This window comes from Macaca thibetana, chromosome 1, assembly GCF_024542745.1.
Source record: "Macaca thibetana thibetana isolate TM-01 chromosome 1, ASM2454274v1, whole genome shotgun sequence".
NCBI lineage: Eukaryota > Metazoa > Chordata > Mammalia > Primates > Cercopithecidae > Macaca > Macaca thibetana.
Window position 1 is genome coordinate 63,595,851 of NC_065578.1, and position 21,155 is coordinate 63,617,005.

The following is a 21,155-nucleotide window of genomic DNA, read 5'->3' on the forward strand; positions in this document are numbered from 1 at the left end:
TGGGTAGTTAGTGTAGGCCCCACAGAGGTGACATCTGAGGAAAGTGTATAGGAGGTGAAGGAGTGAGCCAATACAAATATGGGAGTTTCAGAGGAAACAGCTAGCGCACGGACCGTGAGACTGGGAGCATGTTGTTCAAGGAGTGGCAAGGACAAGATATATGGGACAAAATGTATGTAGGGGGTTAGGAGGAAAACATGTGGGGTACTGTCAGTCATTGTAAAAATTTTTGCTTTTCCTCTTAATCAAATAGGGAGTCATTGCAGGGTTTTCAACTGAGCAGTGCTATGATCTAGCTGATATTTTAATGTGGCCCTCTGGCTGCTGTGTGGAGAAAAGATTAGGTAGAAAGGCAAGATTGAATGCGGGAAGGCCAATTAGAAGATGATGGCAGTTTGGTGGGAGATGGAGGTGGTAATGGGTGGAGATAATGAGAAGTCAACCACTCATTTTCACTCTCAGAAGCAATATGCTATTTTAGAAGCCTCTTCATTAGCAGAGCCTAATCAATAAAGCTTTTATTTGTAAGGGGTGACACGGAAAGAGTCCCAGACCTGAGGCCAAGAGACCAGGTCCTAGTCTGGACTCCATCAGTTTAGCAGAGTGATAAAAGACGAGTCAGTGGACCTCTGGATCTCTGTGTCTCCCTCAGTGAAAGAAGATGTTTGGACAAGGTCCTCTCTAACTCTACAGGTATAATTTTATGAGACTCAGTGGAAAGTAGATTTGGAACAAATGAACAGTTAGATTACTGTTCACTTTAAGCTTGATCATTCCTTGTGAGGGAAGAAAAAACACAGAAAATTGCAGAGCTGGGCCTTCAGGAAAATTAAAAAACAATTACCAGCAAAATAATATCCTTGGGAAAAATTCCATGTTTAATCTGTAGGTAGCCTGGGGCCTAAGTAGATTGAAGGATGTACATCAGTGAATTTTCCCAATGCAGATGAACAAAACAAAATTCAACCCGAAATCAGACAAGATCTTATTCCTTAAGGAGGGAAGTGACAATAGTTTTACAGAGAGTTCAGTGATTCTAATCTCTCTCCATGTTTCCACATGTCAAGTCCAATGCACCTTGACAAGGTGTTGCCCCTCAAATAGAGGGATTAAGGATTATTACTTGCCACCCTCTGGAAATGCACCTGAAGAAACTGGTAGGAGACAAAGAAGGCATCCTTAAACACTCATGTGAAACAGGTTGAGACTTAGTGACAACTGCTTCCAGAGCGCCATGAGGCAGTTATCCAAGCAAAAACCACATCCATGCCACCAAATATCTTTGTTAGTAACAAACTTACGATTTTTAACTGCTGGAGGGCAGTGCAAGAGGTTGCCATTAACATTTTTGGACTGCCCATTGCCTACCAGGTGTATGTAGATGTTCACTCATTTATTCCTCACAATGATTTTGGGAGGTAAGATATTATTATCTGTTTTGCAGAAGTAGGAACTGAGCCTGACTTGCCTAAGGACTTGCAGCTAGGAAGTGCAGAGCAGAGATTGCTTACAATACCCAAGTTCTCTGCTCCACAATGCTGCCATGCTAATGTGTTTTGTCTCGGGGTTGGTGCTGATCACTACATTCTTAATGTTCACTGAGCACTGAATTGAACATTAGTCACATATTATTCATGTTCTAGTTGTTTTTATTCTCAGAGCTAATGTCAGGAGTGCATTGGGAGAGTTTAAGAGCACCAAATAATTTCAGAAACCATGCAAGGCTGTAGAACTGTAAAATAAGTGATGAGTCTGTAGGGAATGGTTTAGAGGGTGATAGTGGCCTCTGCAGTTCAACTAATCTATACTCAAACTTGTAACTCCACCACTTAGTAGCCATGTGATCTTGGTCAAGTTACTTAACCTCTCTGAGCCTGAGCTTCTTCATTTGTAAAAGAAGAGCAATAATGGTGTGTGCCTCATTAGGTTCTAGGTACATACATAATATGAAAATTCACATAAATTACTTAGAATAGTGCTTAATACATGGTAAATACTCAATAAATATTGTAGAGTATTATTGTTTACCTAAAAAATAACCTTCTTTGAGGTTGCTGAAGCTATTTCTTTGTCCCTGCTGACTTTTCAGGCTGTGTGTTTCATGAATTTATTTGTTTTTTAATAACAAATCAGAGACCAACTGATATAATTCTTTTGTTCCAAAATTATAACTAGTCTTGATCTTCATGGTCAAATTCTCATTGAATTGGTGGTATATTGCTTGTCAATTCAAACCTGACATAGAAAAATAATCTGTCCCACAACTCTGGTGTTAAACCCACCATGGCTGGAATTACAACTAAACTTCCATTTAAGGACTCTCCACAATGTGATGCTCCAAATGGCCTCCCAGGAATGTGCTCTTGTCTTTCCAGAGGCTTTTCTGGTCTCATAAATAAGCAGAATGACCAGGGGAGCAAGCGTTGCCAACCGAGGAGTACCTGAATTGTCCGAAAGAGTTTCTCACCAAATAACTTCTGATCGGTTTTTGCATTGACAGGCCTAATTTTTCAAGAATAGTCAGAAATGCAGATTTTGAAAGTTTTGTGTGTGGCAAAAATTCTGTGCTTTCCAAATGCTGGCAACTGATTCAGATGGGAGGCACAGGCGAGCAATTAAATATTGCTAACTAATTCAGTGTTGACAACTAACCGAGATGGGATGCAGAGGCCATAGCTCAAAGGTCCCATCTGGTTTGAAAATTTGAGATGATTAATAAAAGAGTAAAACTTAGAAGAATGAAAATAGTCTCAGCAAAATGGATTTAAAATTTTAGGAATGTTTTCTAGACATATTGGTTTGGATCCAAAAAACTACCTACAGGGAACAGTTCTGCTAATTATTTTGCCCGTATAGAACCACTTGAAACCACATGGCAGAGGTCACCTTCAGCTTGTAGAAAATAGCTGGCCCCTCCACAGTTTTCAATTTCACTTGAAAGCAGAATGGATCTCTGATGATTGGTGATGACAAGCATCTTTTCATGTGTGTATTGGCTATTTGTATGTGATCTTTGGAGACATGTCTATTCATACTTTTGCTCATTTTAAGATCAGCTTATTTGATGTTTTTGTAATTGTAGGAGCTCTTTACATATTCCGGATGCTAACCATCATTAAATCTATGATTAACAAATATTTCCTTTTATTCTGTAAACTTTTTTTTTCAAGTTTGGGTCTCACTCTGTCACTCAGGCTGGCATGCAGTGGCATGATCATGTCTCACGGCAGCCTTGAACCCCTGGGTTCAAGCAATCCTTTTGCTTCAGCCTCCCAAGTAGCTGGGACCACAGGCACACACTACCACACCTAGCAAATAAAAAAAATTGTTTTTTAGAAACAAGATCTCACTATGTTACCCAGGCTCATCTCAACCCCCTGGCCTCAAGCAATCTTCCTAGCTTGGCCTCCCAAAGTGCTGAGATTACAGGTGTAAGCCACCATAACCAGGCTTGTAAATTACATTTTCACTCTCCTGTGCTCTTTAATGCATGAAAGTTCTTAAGTTTGCTATAGGTTCATTTGTCTGTTTTTTCATTGTGTTGCCTGTACTTTTGGTGTCATATCCAAGAAATTCATTGCCAAGTTCAATGTCATTAAATTTTTCCACCATGTTTTCTTCTAGGAGTGTTGTAGTTTGGGGTCTTATGCTTAGAAGGTGCTACTTTGAGATCCAGGAAAGATCCTGATCTTTTCATTTGAATAACTATCTGCATCCATCAGCTTAATGGATCATTTCCACCCTCAAGGCTAATATTCTAAGGGGAGCAAGAGTAGTCCCCTTATTCTAAGCTAACCTATCCCCATCACTGCCCCACCTGTGACCAAACCTTCATATCCAATAGCCCTGCTGTTTCTTTGTGCAGTTGCGAAGGGGGAGATGTATGTCAACAGTCTCTTGAGAATGAAACGCTGCCTGCCTGCCTGCCTCCCTGCCTCCCTGCCTGCCTGCCTCCCTGCCTCCCTGTCCCTCATATCTTTCTAATATATATAAAGATATGGGCCAGGCAAGGTGGCTCATGCTTGTAATCCCAGCACTTTGGGAGGCCGAGGCAGGTGGATCACCTGATCTCGGGAATTTGAGACCAGCCCGACCAACATGGAGAAACCCAGTCTCTACTAAAACTACAAAAAATTAGCTGGGCGTGGAGTTGCATGCCTGTAATCCCAGCTACTCAGGAGGCTGAGGCAGGAGAATTGCTTGAACCTGAGAGGCGGAGGTTGTGATGAGCCAGATCGCGCCATTGCACTCCAGCCTGGGCAACAAGTGTGAAACTCCGTTTCAAAATAATAATAATAACGAGTGGTAAGACGATTTGAAACCCTCTCTCTTCCTTTGGTGGTTGGAAGAGAAACCTCATGCTAAGAGAGAAGCATTTTGCACCCGGTGCTATTCATAATAAAGTGATTTGAAGAAATTTGATAATGAGACCCGGGATGGAGAGGATATGATTATGTCTACTTCCTACTTTCATATTTAGGCCCAAAGTCTTGGTTCTATTCCAGAATTGTGACCTTCCAGATAAGTCCAAGATAAGCAATTTATGAAAAACAGCACATTTTTATGACAACCAACATATAAAAGTATAGGTGAAGACCAGAAGAAGGGCCAAAAAGATGATGCACTGTAATAACTTCCTGCTCTTGGCCGGGCGCGGTGGCTCAAGCCTGTAATCCCAGCACTTTGGGAGGCCGAGACGGGCGGATCACTAGGTCAGGAGATCGAGACCATCCTGGCTAACATGGTGAAACCCCGTCTCTACTAAAAATACAAAAAAAAAAAAAACTAGCCGGGCGAGGTGGCGGGCGCCTGTAGTCCCAGCTACTCTGGAGGCTGAGGCAGGAGAATGGCGTGAACCCGGGAGGCGGAGCTTGCAGTGAGCTGAGACCTGGCCACTGCACTCCAGCCTGGGCGACAGAGCGAGACTCCGTCTCAAAAAAAAAAAAAAAAAAAAAAAAAAAAAATAACTTCCTGCTCTTTCAGGGACAAAGGAAAAGAGATTCAACTAATCCCAGAACTTTGGTAACAAAATTCCAGGCAAAGTTAACAAGTATGTTACAAGTGTGATCCATAGGAATAATGGCAAAACGGTGGGAATTTCACTAAGTTGGAACTGTTTTTCTCCTGAAATAGCTAAAACCAACACAATATGCAATTACAAATATTCCTCTATTTTGTGAAGATGATGCCATCTAACCAATATGAGAAATTCATATTACTAACATCAAGGATGTGGGGGCAGGTGCAGTGTCTCACACCTGTAATCCCAGCACTTTGGGAGGCCAAAGAGGGAGGATTGCTTGAAGCCAGAAGTTTGAAACCAGTCTGGGCAACAAAACAAGACCCCATCTTTACAAAAAAAAAAAAAAAAAAAACTGTTTAAGTTAGCCAGGTGAGATGGTACACATCTGTGGTTCCAGCTACTGGAGGCTGAGGCTGGAGGATCATTTGAAGCCAGGTGTTCAAGGCTATGATCATACCACCGCACTCCAACCTGGATGGGAGAGTGAGGCTCTGTCTCACAAAAAAAAAAAAAAAAAAAAAAAAAAAGCAGAAGAAGAAAAAAAAAAAACATCAAACCTATTTCTATTTTTTAATTTTTAATTTTTGTGGGTACATAGTATACATAGTAGGTGTCTATATTTATGGGGTATATAAGATGTTTTGATACAGGCATGGAATGTGTAATAATTACATACTGGAGAATGGGGTATCCATCCCCTCAAGCATTTATTCTTTTTACACACCACCCAATTATACTCTTTTCATTATGTTAAAATGTGCCAATTAAGTTATTATTGACTACAATCGCCCTGTTGTGATGTCAAATAGTAGGTCTTATTCATTCTTTTTTTGTGTGTGTGCCCATTAACCATCCCCATTTCCCCCCACCTCCAGCCCCTCGCTACCCTTCCCAGCCTCTGGTAACCATCTTTCTACTTTCTATGTCCATGAATTCAATTGTTTTGATTTTTAGATCCCATAAAGAAGTGAGAACATGCAATGTTTGTCTTTCTGTGCCTGGCTTATTTCACTTAACGTAACGATCTCCAATTTCATCCATGTTGTTGCAGATGACAGGATCTCATTCTTTTTTACGGATTAACAGTACTCCATTGTATATATGTACCACATTTTCTTTATCCAGTCATCTGTTGATGGACACTTAGGTTGCTTCCAAATCTTGGCTATTGTGAACAGTGCTGCTGCAAACAGTGTAGATATCTCTTTGATATACTGATTTGCTTTCTTTTGGTTATATACTCAGCAGTGAGATTGCTGGATCATGTGGTAGATCTATTTTTCATTTTTTTGAGGAACTTCCAAACCTTTCTCCATAGTGGTTGTATTAATATACATTCCCACCAACAGTGTAGGAAGCTTCCCTTTTCTCCACATCCTCGCCAGCATGTTATTGCCTGTCTTTTGCATGTAAGCCATTTAAACTGGGGCAAGATGATATCTCATTGTTGCCTTGATTTGCATCTCTCTGATGATCAGTGATGGTGAGCACCTTTTTGTGTGCCTGTTTGCCATTTATATGTCTTCTTCTGAGTAATGTCTATTCAAATATTTTGCCCATTTTTGTATTGGATAATTAGATTTTTTTTTCCTATAGAGTTCTTTGAGCTCTTTATATATCCTGGTTATTAATCCCTTGTCAGATGGGTCATTTGCAAATATTTTCTCCCATTCTGTGGGTTGTCTCTTGACTTTGTTAATTGTTTCCTTTGCCATGCATAAGCTTTTTAACTTGATGTCATCTTATTTGTCCATGTTTGCTTTAGTTGCCTGTGGTTGTGAGCAAGAAATCTTTGCCCAGACCCCATGTCTTGGAGATTTTCCCTGAAGTTTTCTTGTCATAGTTTCATAGTTTCAGGTCTGAGATTTAAGTGTTTAATCTATTTTAATTTGATGTTTGTATATGTCAGAAGATAGGGATCTGGTTTCACTCTTCTGCATATGGATATCCAGTTTTCCCAGCACCATTTATTGAAGAGACTATCTTTTCCCCAGTGTAGTTTTTGGCACCTTTGTTGAAAATGAGTTCACTGTAGGTGTGTGGATTTGTTTTTGGTCTATGTGTCAGTTTTTATGCCAATACCATGCTGTTTTATTTCCTATAGCTCTGTTGTATAATTTGAAGTTAGCTACTGCAGTTTTGTTCTTTGTTCTTAGGATAGCTTTGGTTATTCTAGGTCTTTTGTGGTTTTATATAAATTATAGGATTTTTTTTTCTATTTCTGTGAAGGATGTCATTGGTTTACATTGAATCTGTAGATTGGGTGGTATGGACATTTTAGCAATATTGACTCTTCCATTTCATGAACATGGAATATCTTTCCAGTTTTTGGGACCCTCTTCAATTTCTTTCATTAGTGTTTTATAGTTTTCATTACAGAGAGATTTTTTACTTATTTGGTTAAGTTGATTGCTAGGTGTTTAATTTTATTTGTGGTTATTGTAAATGGGATTACTTTTTAAATTTTTTTTTTCAGATTGTTCACTGCTGGCATATAGAAATGCTACTGATTTTTGTATGTTGATTTTGTATGATTTTATTTCCTGTGAAATACTAACTCTGGCCATTATTATGTTAAAAATGATGCATTTTCCCCTCTTCCTGTTCTGGGTTCCATTACAAGTATTCTTCACATGCACTAACAATGAATGGTACCATTATAAAATGTCTTATTTCTAGTCCTTAAATTTCTTCTCTGGCCCTAGAAGAAGTTAAGGGAGTGGATAGGAAAAAGCATGTACTCTAATACACATGTGTAGAGAGAAAGGAAATCCCATAGTAGCTTGGTGGGCTGGGTGGGATAGGATTGGGTACCTTGATGTGAAACTGAGAAAGCTAGTCCACTTCTTTCCTGATACTTTATTCACATAATTAAACTTACTACAGGTCCTTACAACCTCTCTAAAAGTCCAAATTCCTTACTGACATTTCTCAGTTTGGACCTGTAATATTTCAGCCCACATCAACTTTTCTCTGTTCTGCTCTATAATTCTAAACCTGAGAGTCTACATACTACTTTTCCGAGAATTCCTTGACAACTGACTGTTGTCGTTGGTGGTGGTGTTATTTTCTGACCGCAGAGGACACTGGCAGGATGTAGAAAATAAAAAGATGGAGAATCCATTCTTCCTCCTCCCTATCTGCTTCTAGACTTCCTCTGCAAGTGACTGTATCCTTCTGCAACCCACATTATCTCCGTAGTAGCAGCATCAGCCATGAGTTCTAGCATAGCCAAACAGCCCTTCTCTGCACATCTGGACTCTGGTAACAGCATGTTCATCCTTTTGTCTCCCAGACCTAGGAATTGTAGTTGCTTCATGAGTTACTAAACTGTTGTTTACTAACCACTCCACCCCCATTTTATTCTAAATCTTTCTCTCTCTCTCTCTCTCGTTCCATTACCCAAGTAACCAATTCCTTGTATTAAATTCCTTCTGTTTAAAATATCTAGAGATATTTCTGTTTTGTGTTTTTTTTTTTTTTGACTTGGATCCTGATTAACTCCAACCTACCTTTCTAGTCTTATCTCCTTCTTACCACTAAAATCAAACACTACCTCTTACACTGACCCACATATCATATGCTCCAGTCATACTGTACTCGCTCCCCTTTCACCTAAGTCATGTGCCACTTAAAAAAAAAATCAGAAACAACTTGGATCAAACAAAACTAACCTTTTAGATTTACCACAGGAAGAAAGAATATTGCCATGATAGAGTCTTTGTATTATTAACCCACCTTCAGTTAATAATTTTGAAAGTTTTGTTATCAGATTAAGAATTTGTGGGGCTGGGGTGGGGAAGACTGAGGATATAGCTACTTTTAGTTGTAGAGAAATAAAGAAAATTACATTTGCACCTGTGAATACTTATGGAAAATCATACTTACACCACCCCACATCAAATTAATTTCCTTTTTCTCTCTTTCCATTGCTCTCCCTTAACCTTGAATTTTAACATAGACTTTGGCATAATAAACTTATTGTTCCTCAGTTTAATTACTCAAGAAAAAACCCCAAGTTCTATGACATGGCAGTTGGTAATTTTGCTCTGATGTGAATTTGATCATGAATACTTTGCAGATGGTGCAAAACCAAAATGGCTTATTGATGAGTGAGGCTCGCAGAGCAGTGGCTTTCACATTTCTCTATAGGAGGGGCTTAGAGTATACAATCTGGCTTGTAGGGATTGCTTGGCCAACATTCCGTTAACTTTGATCAAGAAAAATAGCAACATTTTCCTAAGACACATATATTTATTCTTTATATTAGAATCAGAGAATGTCAATTGTCCATATCAAATAATTCTTTTTATTATTATTGTTATTAATTGAGTGCCTTGGAAGGGGACTTTCAGAAAGGGAAGCATTTGCTCTCTATGCTATTACTGCTAGCCAACCGCGAGACCAGAACCCAAGCTCAATGTGGCTCTGTCATTCTCTTCTCATTGCCAAGTATATAGTAGCTTTAAGGATGTAACAAAAATATTCTGTGTGAGAAGAAAGCCAACTGATAGTGCTAATGATGGCAATAAAGAGAACCAAAGTCTGAGAAAGTGAAAGTATTCACATATTGAGGATTAGCAACTGTTTCAGATATGTCGCCTGTGAATGTCAAGAAACTACTCTAAAATGTAGATTGCAGAAAATTTGGAAAGAGGAGGGGCACACCCATAATCCCATAATTCCAAAACAGCAAGATGAACATTTTGGAATATATATTTCCAGCTGGTTGGTTTTCTATGTGTTTTGAATATTGAGGTGATAGTATCCTACCTTTTTTATCAAACGTATCAATAAAAACGCTGTCAACAGATAAATTTTAACAGACATATTCTGTTCCATTGTGTTGAAGTAATACAATTTACTTAATAATTGTCCTAATCAACTACTAATTTTCTAATTTTATTATCATCATAAATAACACTGTAGTGACCACTTTATAAATAAATTTAACTGAAATTTCACAATCTTAGGGATATGTGTGTATGCGTACACATACATGTACATAGATATACATACATATGTGTATGTGTATATATATACATACGCATATGCATATAAGTGGAACTATTAAATCAAAAGACTGTGAATATTTTAAAATATATTAATTCATATTACAAAATGCTTTCCAGAGAGGTTAGTCTAATTTTTATCTCCAGTAGCTGTATAAGAGAGGATTTATCTCACTATAATCTTGCTAACATTGGGTATTATCACTTTTAATAATTAGATCTTAGTGATGATATGACAGAAAAATCGAATTCATTTTTATCTAAATCTGCTTTGTAATGTTTTAATAACTATCTGTTGAATAAACTGTTCTTTCACCACTGATTTATCTCTTTTATTCTTAAATGGTTGTATAGAATTGGGTCTTTATGGACTCTTCCTGTTCTAGCCATCTAATTTTCATACCGATACCACAAACACTGATTTATTATAATTTCATAATGTGTTTTACTCTCTGATGGCACGTCATTGGTCTTTTTAGCATCGTTCTAAGCTAATTTCAACTTTTTAGAACACTTTTGGTTTTACTTCTGCTATAGCACACTGTGTTTTACCTTAAATTATGACTGCATAACTTATCTCCCAGAAGAAACAGAAAACTCGTTGAAGGTGGAGATTTTAAAATCTTTTTTACTGTCTCCCTTTCCAAATCACAGTTATTTACTCACGAAAATACAGCAAAGCCTTTCAACTGCAGGCAAATGGTTTGTTAGAATCAACTTCAAAACAGTCTGTACTCTCCTGCTTTCTGAATTTCCTGGAATCTTGAAGAAGCTCCTTTGTAACCTCTATTTCACTTCCCTCAGTCGCCATCCAGTCACATCCAACAATTCCTTAAGCAAGAACATAAAGAATTGACAATTGCTTCTGAGGGTAATTTGTTCGACACACTGACCTATATATATCCTACCCACTAATAAGCACTATTGAAAGACAGACTAATAGATCATTATTATTAGACAGGATAAATAGAGATACAGCTAAATAGTAATGAATTTTATTTGGTAATTGCCCACATAAGAGAAAAAATTATCATTTAAAATAACTGTAGTTACTAATTAGTTATTAACTCTACCTGTCATCTGTGACTTATTGTCTTTAAAAATAGTGCAGAGGCCGGGCGCGGTGGCTCAAGCCCGTAATCCTAGCACTTTGGGAGGCCGAGACGGGCGGATCACGAGGTCAGGAGATCGAGACCTCCTGGCTAACACGGTGAAACCCCGTCTTACTAAAAAAAATACAAAAAACTAGCCGGGCGAGGTGATCCCAGCTACTCGGGAGGCTGAGGCAGGAGAATGGCGTGAACCCAGGAGGCGGAGCTTGCAGTGAGCTGAGATCCGGCCACTAAAACACGTAATGATTGCACTCCAGCCTGGGCGACAGAGCGAGACTCCGTCTCAAAAAAAAAAAAAAAAAAAAAAAAAAAAAAATAGTGCAGAAGTTCACTGGGGACATTCACAAACCAAATAAGTGGTCCTTTATTTGTTTAAGAAATTACTTTGATCAAAGAAGTAGTTTCTAAATCAAAGTATTCTTTAGAAACACGTAATGATTTAAAATGTAAATTCCTTGCTACCATAGAGAAAGTTTGACTTCATAAGGCCAGGGTTGGAACCAGGATAGCTGTTTGGGAACTACTAGGTTAGAACATGTTATTAATGAGGCTGAGATCATTGCAATACATTTATTCTATTTTATGTATTATTCTTATTTTGGGAAAGGATCTGGCTCTGTTGTCCAGACTGGAATGCAGTGGTATGATCATGGCTCACTGCAACCTCAAACTCTTGGGTTCAAGCGATCCTCTCACCTCAGCCTCTTGAGTGGCTGGGACTGCAGGTGTGCACCATCATGCCCAGCTAATTTTTGTATTTTTTGTAGAGACGGGGTTTTGCCATGTTGCCCAGGCTGGTTCGCTCTATTTTTCCAAGACATAAATATTCTACAGGATGCTATTCAAAATCATTAGGTGTTATAGGGGGCCCAGAGGAGTTGATTCCCAGGTAACTTGACATTCTCATAGAAATGACGAGAAAAATAGACAAGGGGCATCCATGTTGGAGTCATTTATCTTTCAAATCTTCATACAATGTACTTTTAACTCTTGGATCAGAACAGCATGCCTGAAACTGGTCTTCATGTAAGCAGAGGAGGGAATTCCGGATTGAATTGAAGGATACCAGATAGGTACCACCCCTTCCCATCCACTCCCACTCCACCAGCCTTTTTGGCAAATGATCTCCCTTATTGCCAGTATAACAGACATCTTATATTTAAAACTTGATTCCTTCCAGTTACTCCCTAATTATTCTATTCACTCTATATCATAACTGAACATCCATAATTACTAGACAGAATGCTAATCTCTGGCAAGAGGGCTATAAGCAACTCAATCCCGATCCTCAGGGAGTTGAAATCCAGAGTGGGATGCAGCCCTATTCATCTGTAACACAACAATGATACGTGCAGTGAAAGAAGAGGGCCCTGAACCCAGATGAGAAGGTGAAATGAAGTGAGAACCCACAGGCACACCATATTAATTGTGCTCCACTTTCTTGTGCTTCATTGTATTGCACTTCACAGAGACTGCATTTCTTTACAAATTAAAGGTTTGTGGCAATGCTGCACTGAGCAGGTTCTATTGGCACCATTTTTCCAACAATGTGCTCAATTCATGTCTCTGCCATATTTTGGCAATTCTTATAATATTTCAAACTTGTTCATTATTATTATATCTGTTACAATGATCTGTGATCAATGATCTCTGGTGTTTCCGTTGTAATTGTTTTGGGCAGCATAGACCCCACCTGTATAACATGGTGAACTTAACTGGTCAATGCTGGGTGGGTTCTGACTGATCCACTGACTGACTTCCTCCTTTTCTTCCTTTCCTCAGGCCTCCCTATTACCTAAGACACAACAGTGTTGAAATTAGGCCAGTTAATAACCTACAATGGCCTCTAAGCATTCAAGTGAAAGAGCCACATAGCCCTCATTTTATTTTTTATTATTTATTTATTGAGTCTCGCTCTGTCACCCAAGCTGGAGTGCAGCGGCACAACCTTGGCTCACTGCAACCTCCACCTCCCCAGTTCAAGTGATTCTCCTGCCTCAGCCTCCTGAGTAACTGGCACCCGCCACCATGCCCAGCTAATTTTTGTATTTTTAGTAGAGATGATTTCACCATGTTGGCCAGGCTGATCTCAAACTCCTGACCTCAAGTGATCCACCTGCTTCACCCTCCTACAGTGCTGGGATTACAGGCATGAACTACTGTGCCCAGCCTCATCTCTCATTTTAAATCAAAAGCTATAAATGATTAAGCTTTGTGAGAAAGGCATGTCAAAAGCTGAGATAGGCTGAAAGCTAGGCCTCTTGCACCTAGCAGCCAACTTGTGAATGCAAAGAAAAAGATCTTGAAGGAAATTAAAAGTGCTACTTCAGTGAACACATGAATGATAAGAAAGAGAAACAGCATAATTGCTGATATAGACAAAGTTTGAGTGGTCTGGGTAGAAGATCAAACCAGCCACAACATTCCCTTAAGCCAAAGCAAGGGCCTAACTCTCTTCATGACGGCTGAGAGAGGTGTGGAAGCTGCAGAAGAAGTTTGAAGCTAGCAGTTCATGAGGTTAGAGGAAATAAGCCATTTCCAAGACAGAAAAGGTGAAGTAGCAAGTGCTATTGTAAAAACTGCAATAAGTTATCCTGAAGATCTAGCTAAGGTCATTGATGAAGATGGCTACACTAAAGAGATTTTCCTCTTCCCCACGCCCCCCTCCCCAACCATGGGGGTTTTTGGATGAAAACCAGAAAACCTGCTAGACAAATTCTAAAAGAGCTATAACACTAACAACAGATTTTCAATGTAGGCAAAAAAGTCTTCTATTGAAAGAAGATGCCATCTAGGATTTTCATAGCCAAAGAGGAAAAGTCCATGCCTGGCTTCACAGCTTCAAAGGACAGGCTGACTCTCTTGTTAGAGGCTAATGCAGCTGGTGACTTTAAATTGAAGTCAATGCCCATTTGCCATTCTGAAAGTCCTAGAGCCCTTCAGAATTATGCTAATTCTACTCTGCCTGTGCTCTAGAAATGGAACATCAAAGCCTAGATGATAGCACATCTATATGGCATGGTTTAATGAATATTTTAGGCCCACTGTTGAGACCTACAGTTAAAAAGAAAAAAGATTTATTTCAAAATATTACTGACCATTGGCAATGCACCTGGTCAGCCAAGAGTTCTGATGGAGATATACAAGAAGATTAATGCTGTTTTTTTTTTTTTTTTTTTTTTTTTTTTTTTTTTGAGACAGAGTCACTCTGTCGCCCAGGCAGGAGTGTAGTGGTACAATCTCGGCCCACTACAACCTCTACCTTCCAAGTTCAAGCAATCCTCTTGCCTCAGCCTCCCAAGTAGTTGGGATTACAGGTGCATGCTACCACACCTGGCTAATTTTTGTGTTTTTAGTAGAGACAGCATTTCGCTGTGTTGGCCAGGCTGGTCTCTGACATCAGGTGATCCATCTGCCTCAGCTTTCCAAAGTGCTGGGATTACAGGCATGAGCCACCGTGCCTGGCCTAATGTTGTTTTTATGTCCACTAACACAACATCCATTCTGCAGCCCATAGACCACGAAGTATGTTTTACTTGCAAGTCTTATTATTTAAGAAATGCACTTCATAAGGTTGTAGCTGTCATAGTGATTCCTTTGATGGACTTGGACAAAGTAAATTAAAACCAAAGCATTCGCCATTCTTTTTTTTTTTTTCCCAAAGCAAAGCAGCAAAAGTGTATCACACACAGTATTACACTCTCAAAGGGAAGAGTGAACTGTGAACTGACCTCTGCGAAATGGGATCAACCCAGTCTTGTGTAGCCTGGATCTTTTTATATGTTTCTTTTTTTCTCTTCTCTTCCTGAGCTGCCTAATTTCTAGCCAGTGTCTGCCTTTTGACTGATAGGTGGGTTGCTTCATTACTTTTGCCCTTGTGCACTTATGCTTTGCCTCTATCCTGTAATTCTAAGTATATGCATGATATGTAGTGCATATGCATGACCCGTAGTCCATATGCATGACCCTTAAATAGCTAATTACCATATGGAGTCATTTTAAGAATACTTTTTCTCTCTAATGTACATGCGCATCTCTGAGGAGCTACCTCTGACAGGTTTGGAAGGGATCTAGCCAGCCATGGGGGCTCCTTACTCACTTCTTTTTTTTTTAAATCTTCAACTTTTATTTTAAGTTTGGGGTAATGAGCAGGATGTGCAGATTTGTTACATAGGTAAACATTTGCCACAGTGGTTTGCTGCACAGATCATTCCATCACCTAGGTATTAAGCCCAGCATCCATTAGCTATTCTTCCTGATGCTCTCCCTCCCCAACCCCAACGGGCCCCAGTGTGTGTTATACCCCCATGCGTTCTCATCATTCAGCTCCCATTTATAAGTGAGAGCATGAAGTGTTTGCTTTTTTCTTTTTCTTTTTTTTTTTTTTTTTTTTTTTTTTGAGACAGAGTCTTGCTCTGTCACCCAGCCTGGAGTGCAAGTGGCGCGATCTGGGCTCACTGCAAGCTCCACCTCCCGGGTTCACGCCATTCTCCTGCCTCAGCCTCCGGAGTAGCTGGGACTACAGGCGTCCGCCACCAAGCCAGGCTAATTTTTTGTATTTTTAGTAGAGATGGGGTTTCTCCGTGTTAGCCAGGATAGTCTCGATCTCCTGACCTTGTGATCTGTCTGCCTCGGCCTCCCAAAGTGCTGAGATTACAGGCGTGAGCCACTACGGCCGGCCCAGTGTTTGGTTTTCTGTTCCTATGTTAGTTTGCTAAGGATAATGGCCTCCAGCTCCATCCATGCCCCTGTGAAGAGCATGGCCTTGTTCCTTTTTATGACTGCACAGTATTTCATAGAGATTCACCGTTCTTGATGCCATTAAGAACATTTAGGATTCATGGGAGGAGTTCAAAATGTGAACATTAGCAGGAGTTTGGAAGAAGCTGACTCCAACCCTCACGGATGACTTTGAGAGGCTCAAGACTTCAGTGGAGGAAGTAATTATAGATGTGGTGAACATAGCAAAACAAATAGAATTATAAGTGGAGCTTGAAGATGGGGCTAAACTGTTGCAATCTCACGATAAAACTTGCTCACACCTGTAATCCCAGCACTTTGGGTGGCTGAGGCGGGCGGATCACGAAGTCAGGAGTTCAAGATCCAGCCTGGCCAACATGGTGAAACCCCATCTCTACTAAAAATACAAAAAAAAAAAAAAAAAAAAAAAATTAGCTGGGTGTGGTGGCAGGCACCTGTAATCCCAGCTACTCGGGAAGCTGAGGCAGGAGAATTGCTTGAACCCGGGAGGCAAGGTTGCTGTGAGCTAAGATCACACCACTGCACTCCAGCCTGGGTGACAGAGTGAGACTCTATCTAAAAAAAAAAAAAAAACGTAAAGAGATGAGGAGTTGCTCCCTATGGATGAGCAAAGCAAGTGGTTTCTTGAGATGGAATCTACTCCTGGTGAAGATGCTGTAAACATTGAAACATTGGTACAATGACAACAAGGGTTTTAGAATATTACATAAACTTAGGTGATAAAGCAGCATTAGGGTTTAAGAGAACTGACTCCAGTTTTGAAAGAAGTTGCACTGAGGGTAGAATGCTATCAAACAACACCACATGCTACAGATAAATATTTCATGAAAGGGAGAGTCATTTGATCTGGCAAACCGAATTGCTGTATTATTTTTATTAAAAATTTTTATTAACAACATATTAATTGTCACAGTTATCCCATCCTTTAGCCACCATCACCCTGATCATTCAGCAGCCATCAACATCAAGGCAAGACCCTCCACCAAAAAAGATTACAACTGACTGAAGATTCAGATGGTCATTAGCATTTTTTAGCAATAAAGTATTTTAAAATTAAGGGATATATATTATTTTTTAGACATGATGCTATTTCACAGTTAGTATACTACAGTATTATGTAAACATAACTTTTATATACACTGGGAAACCAAAAATTTTTGTGACTCACTTTATTACAATATTCACTTTCCTGCAGTGTTCTGAAACTGAACTGGAAGTATCCCCAAGGTATGCCTCTAGCAGCCCTGCTGTTAAAATTTTCAAAATTCTGGTCACCTTGTCTGGCAGCCAGTAAGGTTGTCACTGCACACAAAAACAATACAGTTTGCTTGATGCTGTTGTCATTGTTACTGCAGTTCAAGGGACCAGGGGTAAGTGGGCCAAAATCTCAGCTTTTGTCTCTTTTTGGTTCCCATTTTCCAAGGCTGTCTGGCTACAACCTCCAGACCAAAGCCCTGTAACCAGGCAAATGGCCAGAAGCTGCCGGGATAGGCCAATTATGTTTTTATGAGGGCACTGTGCTGCATGAATTTAAGAGCTGGACTTGAAGAAGGGAGTAGGAGCAAGAGGGGCTGGAGTAGGAAGAAGTCTTTGAGATGATGAGGGCGGGGTCAAATTGCAGCAGGTAACCAGGGTGGTGGTGTGATAGAAAGAGTGAGATCATCAAGTCTTCTCTGACACCACTGAATGTTACAAAGGAAGGGATGGATGTGTGTCTGGTGACAGCCTGCCCTGAACTGTTCTGGAACCTTCTCTGTTAGCCATATTCTAGGTTTCTGACCTCCAAAAGATTTGTAAAACTGGACTGTAATCGATTCCATTGTCTTCTCCAGAAATGTAACCAATATATCACTTTGTTGTAATATGATATTAATGTTACTATCCCAGACCATACGACATTTTTCTTGGGCATCTTTATCTGCATAAACACTCTGAGCTGCCTTTTTATCTGACCCAGATGGTCTATAATAATTTCCTATTAGTCTTAGGTTCCTTTTATCTTTTATTTCCATCCAAACATATTTTGTCCTACTGCCAACTTATTTATTATGTGACATTCTTTCTCCCTTCAGACACAATATCCGCCTTGACCCATGTTGGCATAATTCCCCCTAGCCTGTTGTGTCTATCTCTTGCATAAACTTTCCATATCCAAATTATTCCAAGTCTGTTTCTGGTTTTAGCCCCTCCTTAGTAATCCTTGTTACATAATGTGTCTATTATATCTCTTGGTTTTGTTTTCTTTTAGTTCACTTCTTACCATGCATATGAAAGTCATTTGTAAGGGGAGCTGTTTAGCATTTACTTTTATTTTTTCTTTGGTTTCTTTTAGGGTTCTGCCTCCATCCCTGGAGTTCTTTTAATCTCTGACCCTCCTCTCTCTCCCAAGCCCCCTTCATTTCCCCGTAACATGCTAGTTTATACCTTCTTCTCAGATGTATGCAATTTTTACCATTGTGGCTTTGTGTATTGCTGTGTAGTTTTACACAAAAAGCTGACTGTCCTTCAGTAACTTTCCAGCTCCCACCATTCATTTGTTTAGCAAGAGCTCCACTCAAAACCAGTTTTATTCCAATCATTATCATGAGCCTAGAGCCTGAAGGAAGTCTGATAGAAACTTTTAAAAGTGCAACAAACTCATTTTGTTTTCATGAGACTTCAACAGTCTACAAAAAGTCCAGATCCATTGGTTGAAATTAATATTATTTTAATCAACTGCCTATTTGGTCTATAAGGGGTCAAATAGTTTGAACTATATTTCTTCTCATTAAATTCTTAACTCTATTTCCCCACTCCCTCACTTAATGGCCCTTTTGTTCTTATTTGTGCATGCAGGTCTATGTGAGAGTTTATATCACCTATCTACTTCCTTCACATTTCTGGAAAAGCTATCAAATAGGACCTCACAGATATACCTGTACTTCCTATGTCCTTCAATACAGACAACAGTGGGGAGGTGGTCATAGCGGAAGGTGGTTAGATAAAGCAGTTGGCATGACTGAAAGTCTAGAGGCAACTCTTAACTATTTTCCAGAAATGTAAATTTCCTTAGGGAGCAGCTGTGACCTCAGTCGTCTTTGTTAATCAGCCTCCCTGGGGCTCAGTTGAAAATAGAGACAATATTAATAATATCTACTCAATGGGACTTTTATAAGGATATGTTTAAAATACTCTCTAGGAAGAAACATTCCATTAATGGTAGTCTAAATAACAACAAGACGTGACTGTGAAAGTCACCCGCATATCATTCAGTAAATTTTTGTGCCAGGGAACTAGTGAGTAATTCAACAACCTTAAGAAGAAAGTAAATTTTTCCTGTGGGAGGAATTTAGTGCCTAGGAGAATCCAAATGAACATAATTAGCAGAAATCATTGTTTAAAGTACCTGAAGGCAAAGTTACCCATGCTGAGATCCCATCCTCACAGCAGTATGGCTCCAAGTTCAGAGGGGACAGAACCAGGAGAAGAGATTCTGGTTTAAACATTCCACTGTTTAGACTCATTTTTGTTTAGGTCAACAAAATTTCCAAAACTATTCTTGTTATTAAAATCATTGAGTCAGTTGTATTTTCACTGCATTCAGAACGTGAAATTTAAAGGGAAAGAAATCTTCAAGTTTATGTTTTTTGGATTAGGAACACAGATTTGGGAGTCATGCTGTCCCCATGAAAATAACAGCAGAAATATTTGCTGGTTGCGTGATTTTAGGCAAGTTACTTAACCTCCCTGAGCCTCCATTTTCTCAGATGTAAAATAGGGAAAATAATAGCACCTATCTAATAAGGCAGCTTGAGGGTTCTCCTGATGCTTGGCACATAGGAAGCACTCAGTAAAAGCTTTTTGTTATCATTACTTTATTTTTTAATTTTTATTATTTTTCTAAATTTTTAATTTTGAATTTTTTGGGTACATAATAGATGTATATATTTGTGGGACACATGAGATATTTTGATACAGGCATGCAATGCATAATAATCACATCATGGAAAATGGGATATCCATCCCCTTAAGCGTTTATCCTTTGTGTTACCAACAATCCAATTACATGATTTTAGTTGTTTTAAAATGTACAATTGAATTATTATGAATATAGTCACCCTGTTGTGCTACCAAATACTAGGTCTTATTCTTCTTTCTAACTATTTTTTTATACCCATTAACCATCCCTACCTCCCCCCAACCCCCATTACCATTATTTTAGAAAGTTGAAGTCCACAGAGAATGTCATTTGCCCAAAGTCTCACAAATGCACTCTGCAAAGAACAAAGTCAATGTTCATCCACTTAATGTCAACTATCATAGCTTTCGCCACCACTCTGCTGTCCTCAATATGTGCTCTTTGTATTCACCTTCCTCTCTGACCATTTTGTCACATTTTGTCTTTTATCATTATGTAAATTATTCATGGAAGAGAGAGTAATTATTATTTCAAGCAGATCCTTTGGCCATAGGTAAAAGCCACTGACTTGGGTAAACAAGTTTGCCATTTTTACAGGAGACTGTCATGTGTTCTCTTAGCTGCTAGTCACCATTGCTCTCTCACCTTTCAGATGGTAAGCTCATTGAGGCAGGATCCACGTCTTATTTATATGTACGGACTCCTGAGCCTTGCCAACTTCTAACCATTACCTATGTTTTCAAAATATGCTAGAAACTCAGCAGTAGTATAGCAATCATATATATTACAAACTGCCTAGCATTTTTATTATACATATTAACTCTTTTATTTCTCACTACCACACATTTACAACTGAGGACACCAACGCTCAAAAGAGGTTAAATAACTTGTCCATGGTTGCACTAATAACTGCCTAGCAGGAACACAAGCCAAGAGTCACTGACACCAAATCTTCATTAGCATAAAAAAAGGTGGGGGCAGGGAATTCACACACTCACTACCTATTCAGACAGTTTAATCTGATTAAAAATTCACTTCTACTAGAATACATACGCACACGCGCACACATTTTATGACAGAAGTACAAGCTTCACATGGCTCAATTTATCTCAAGCATAGGCAAGCCCATTTGCTAACACAGAATTAACTATTTCTTTACAACGTCATTTATTCGGCCGGGCGCGGTGGCTCAAGCCTGTAATCCCAGCATTTTGGGAGGCCGAGACGGGCAGATCACGAGGTCAGGAGATCGAGACCATCCTGGCTAACACGGTGAAACCCCGTCTCTACTAAGAAATACAAAAAAAAAAAAACTAGCCAGGCGAGGTGGCGGGTGCCTGTAGTCCCAG

The 21,155-nt window shown here is 39.4% G+C and overlaps 1 non-coding gene across 1 annotated transcript; it reads right to left on the reverse strand.

Moving 5' to 3' along the window:
* Positions 1 to 13,823: 13,823 nt before the first annotated feature.
* On the reverse strand, positions 13,824 to 13,885 carry LOC126944977 (U7 small nuclear RNA). Its single transcript, XR_007722255.1, has one exon. It is a non-coding gene; the product is annotated as a U7 small nuclear RNA (small nuclear RNA).
* Positions 13,886 to 21,155: the final 7,270 nt, after the last annotated feature.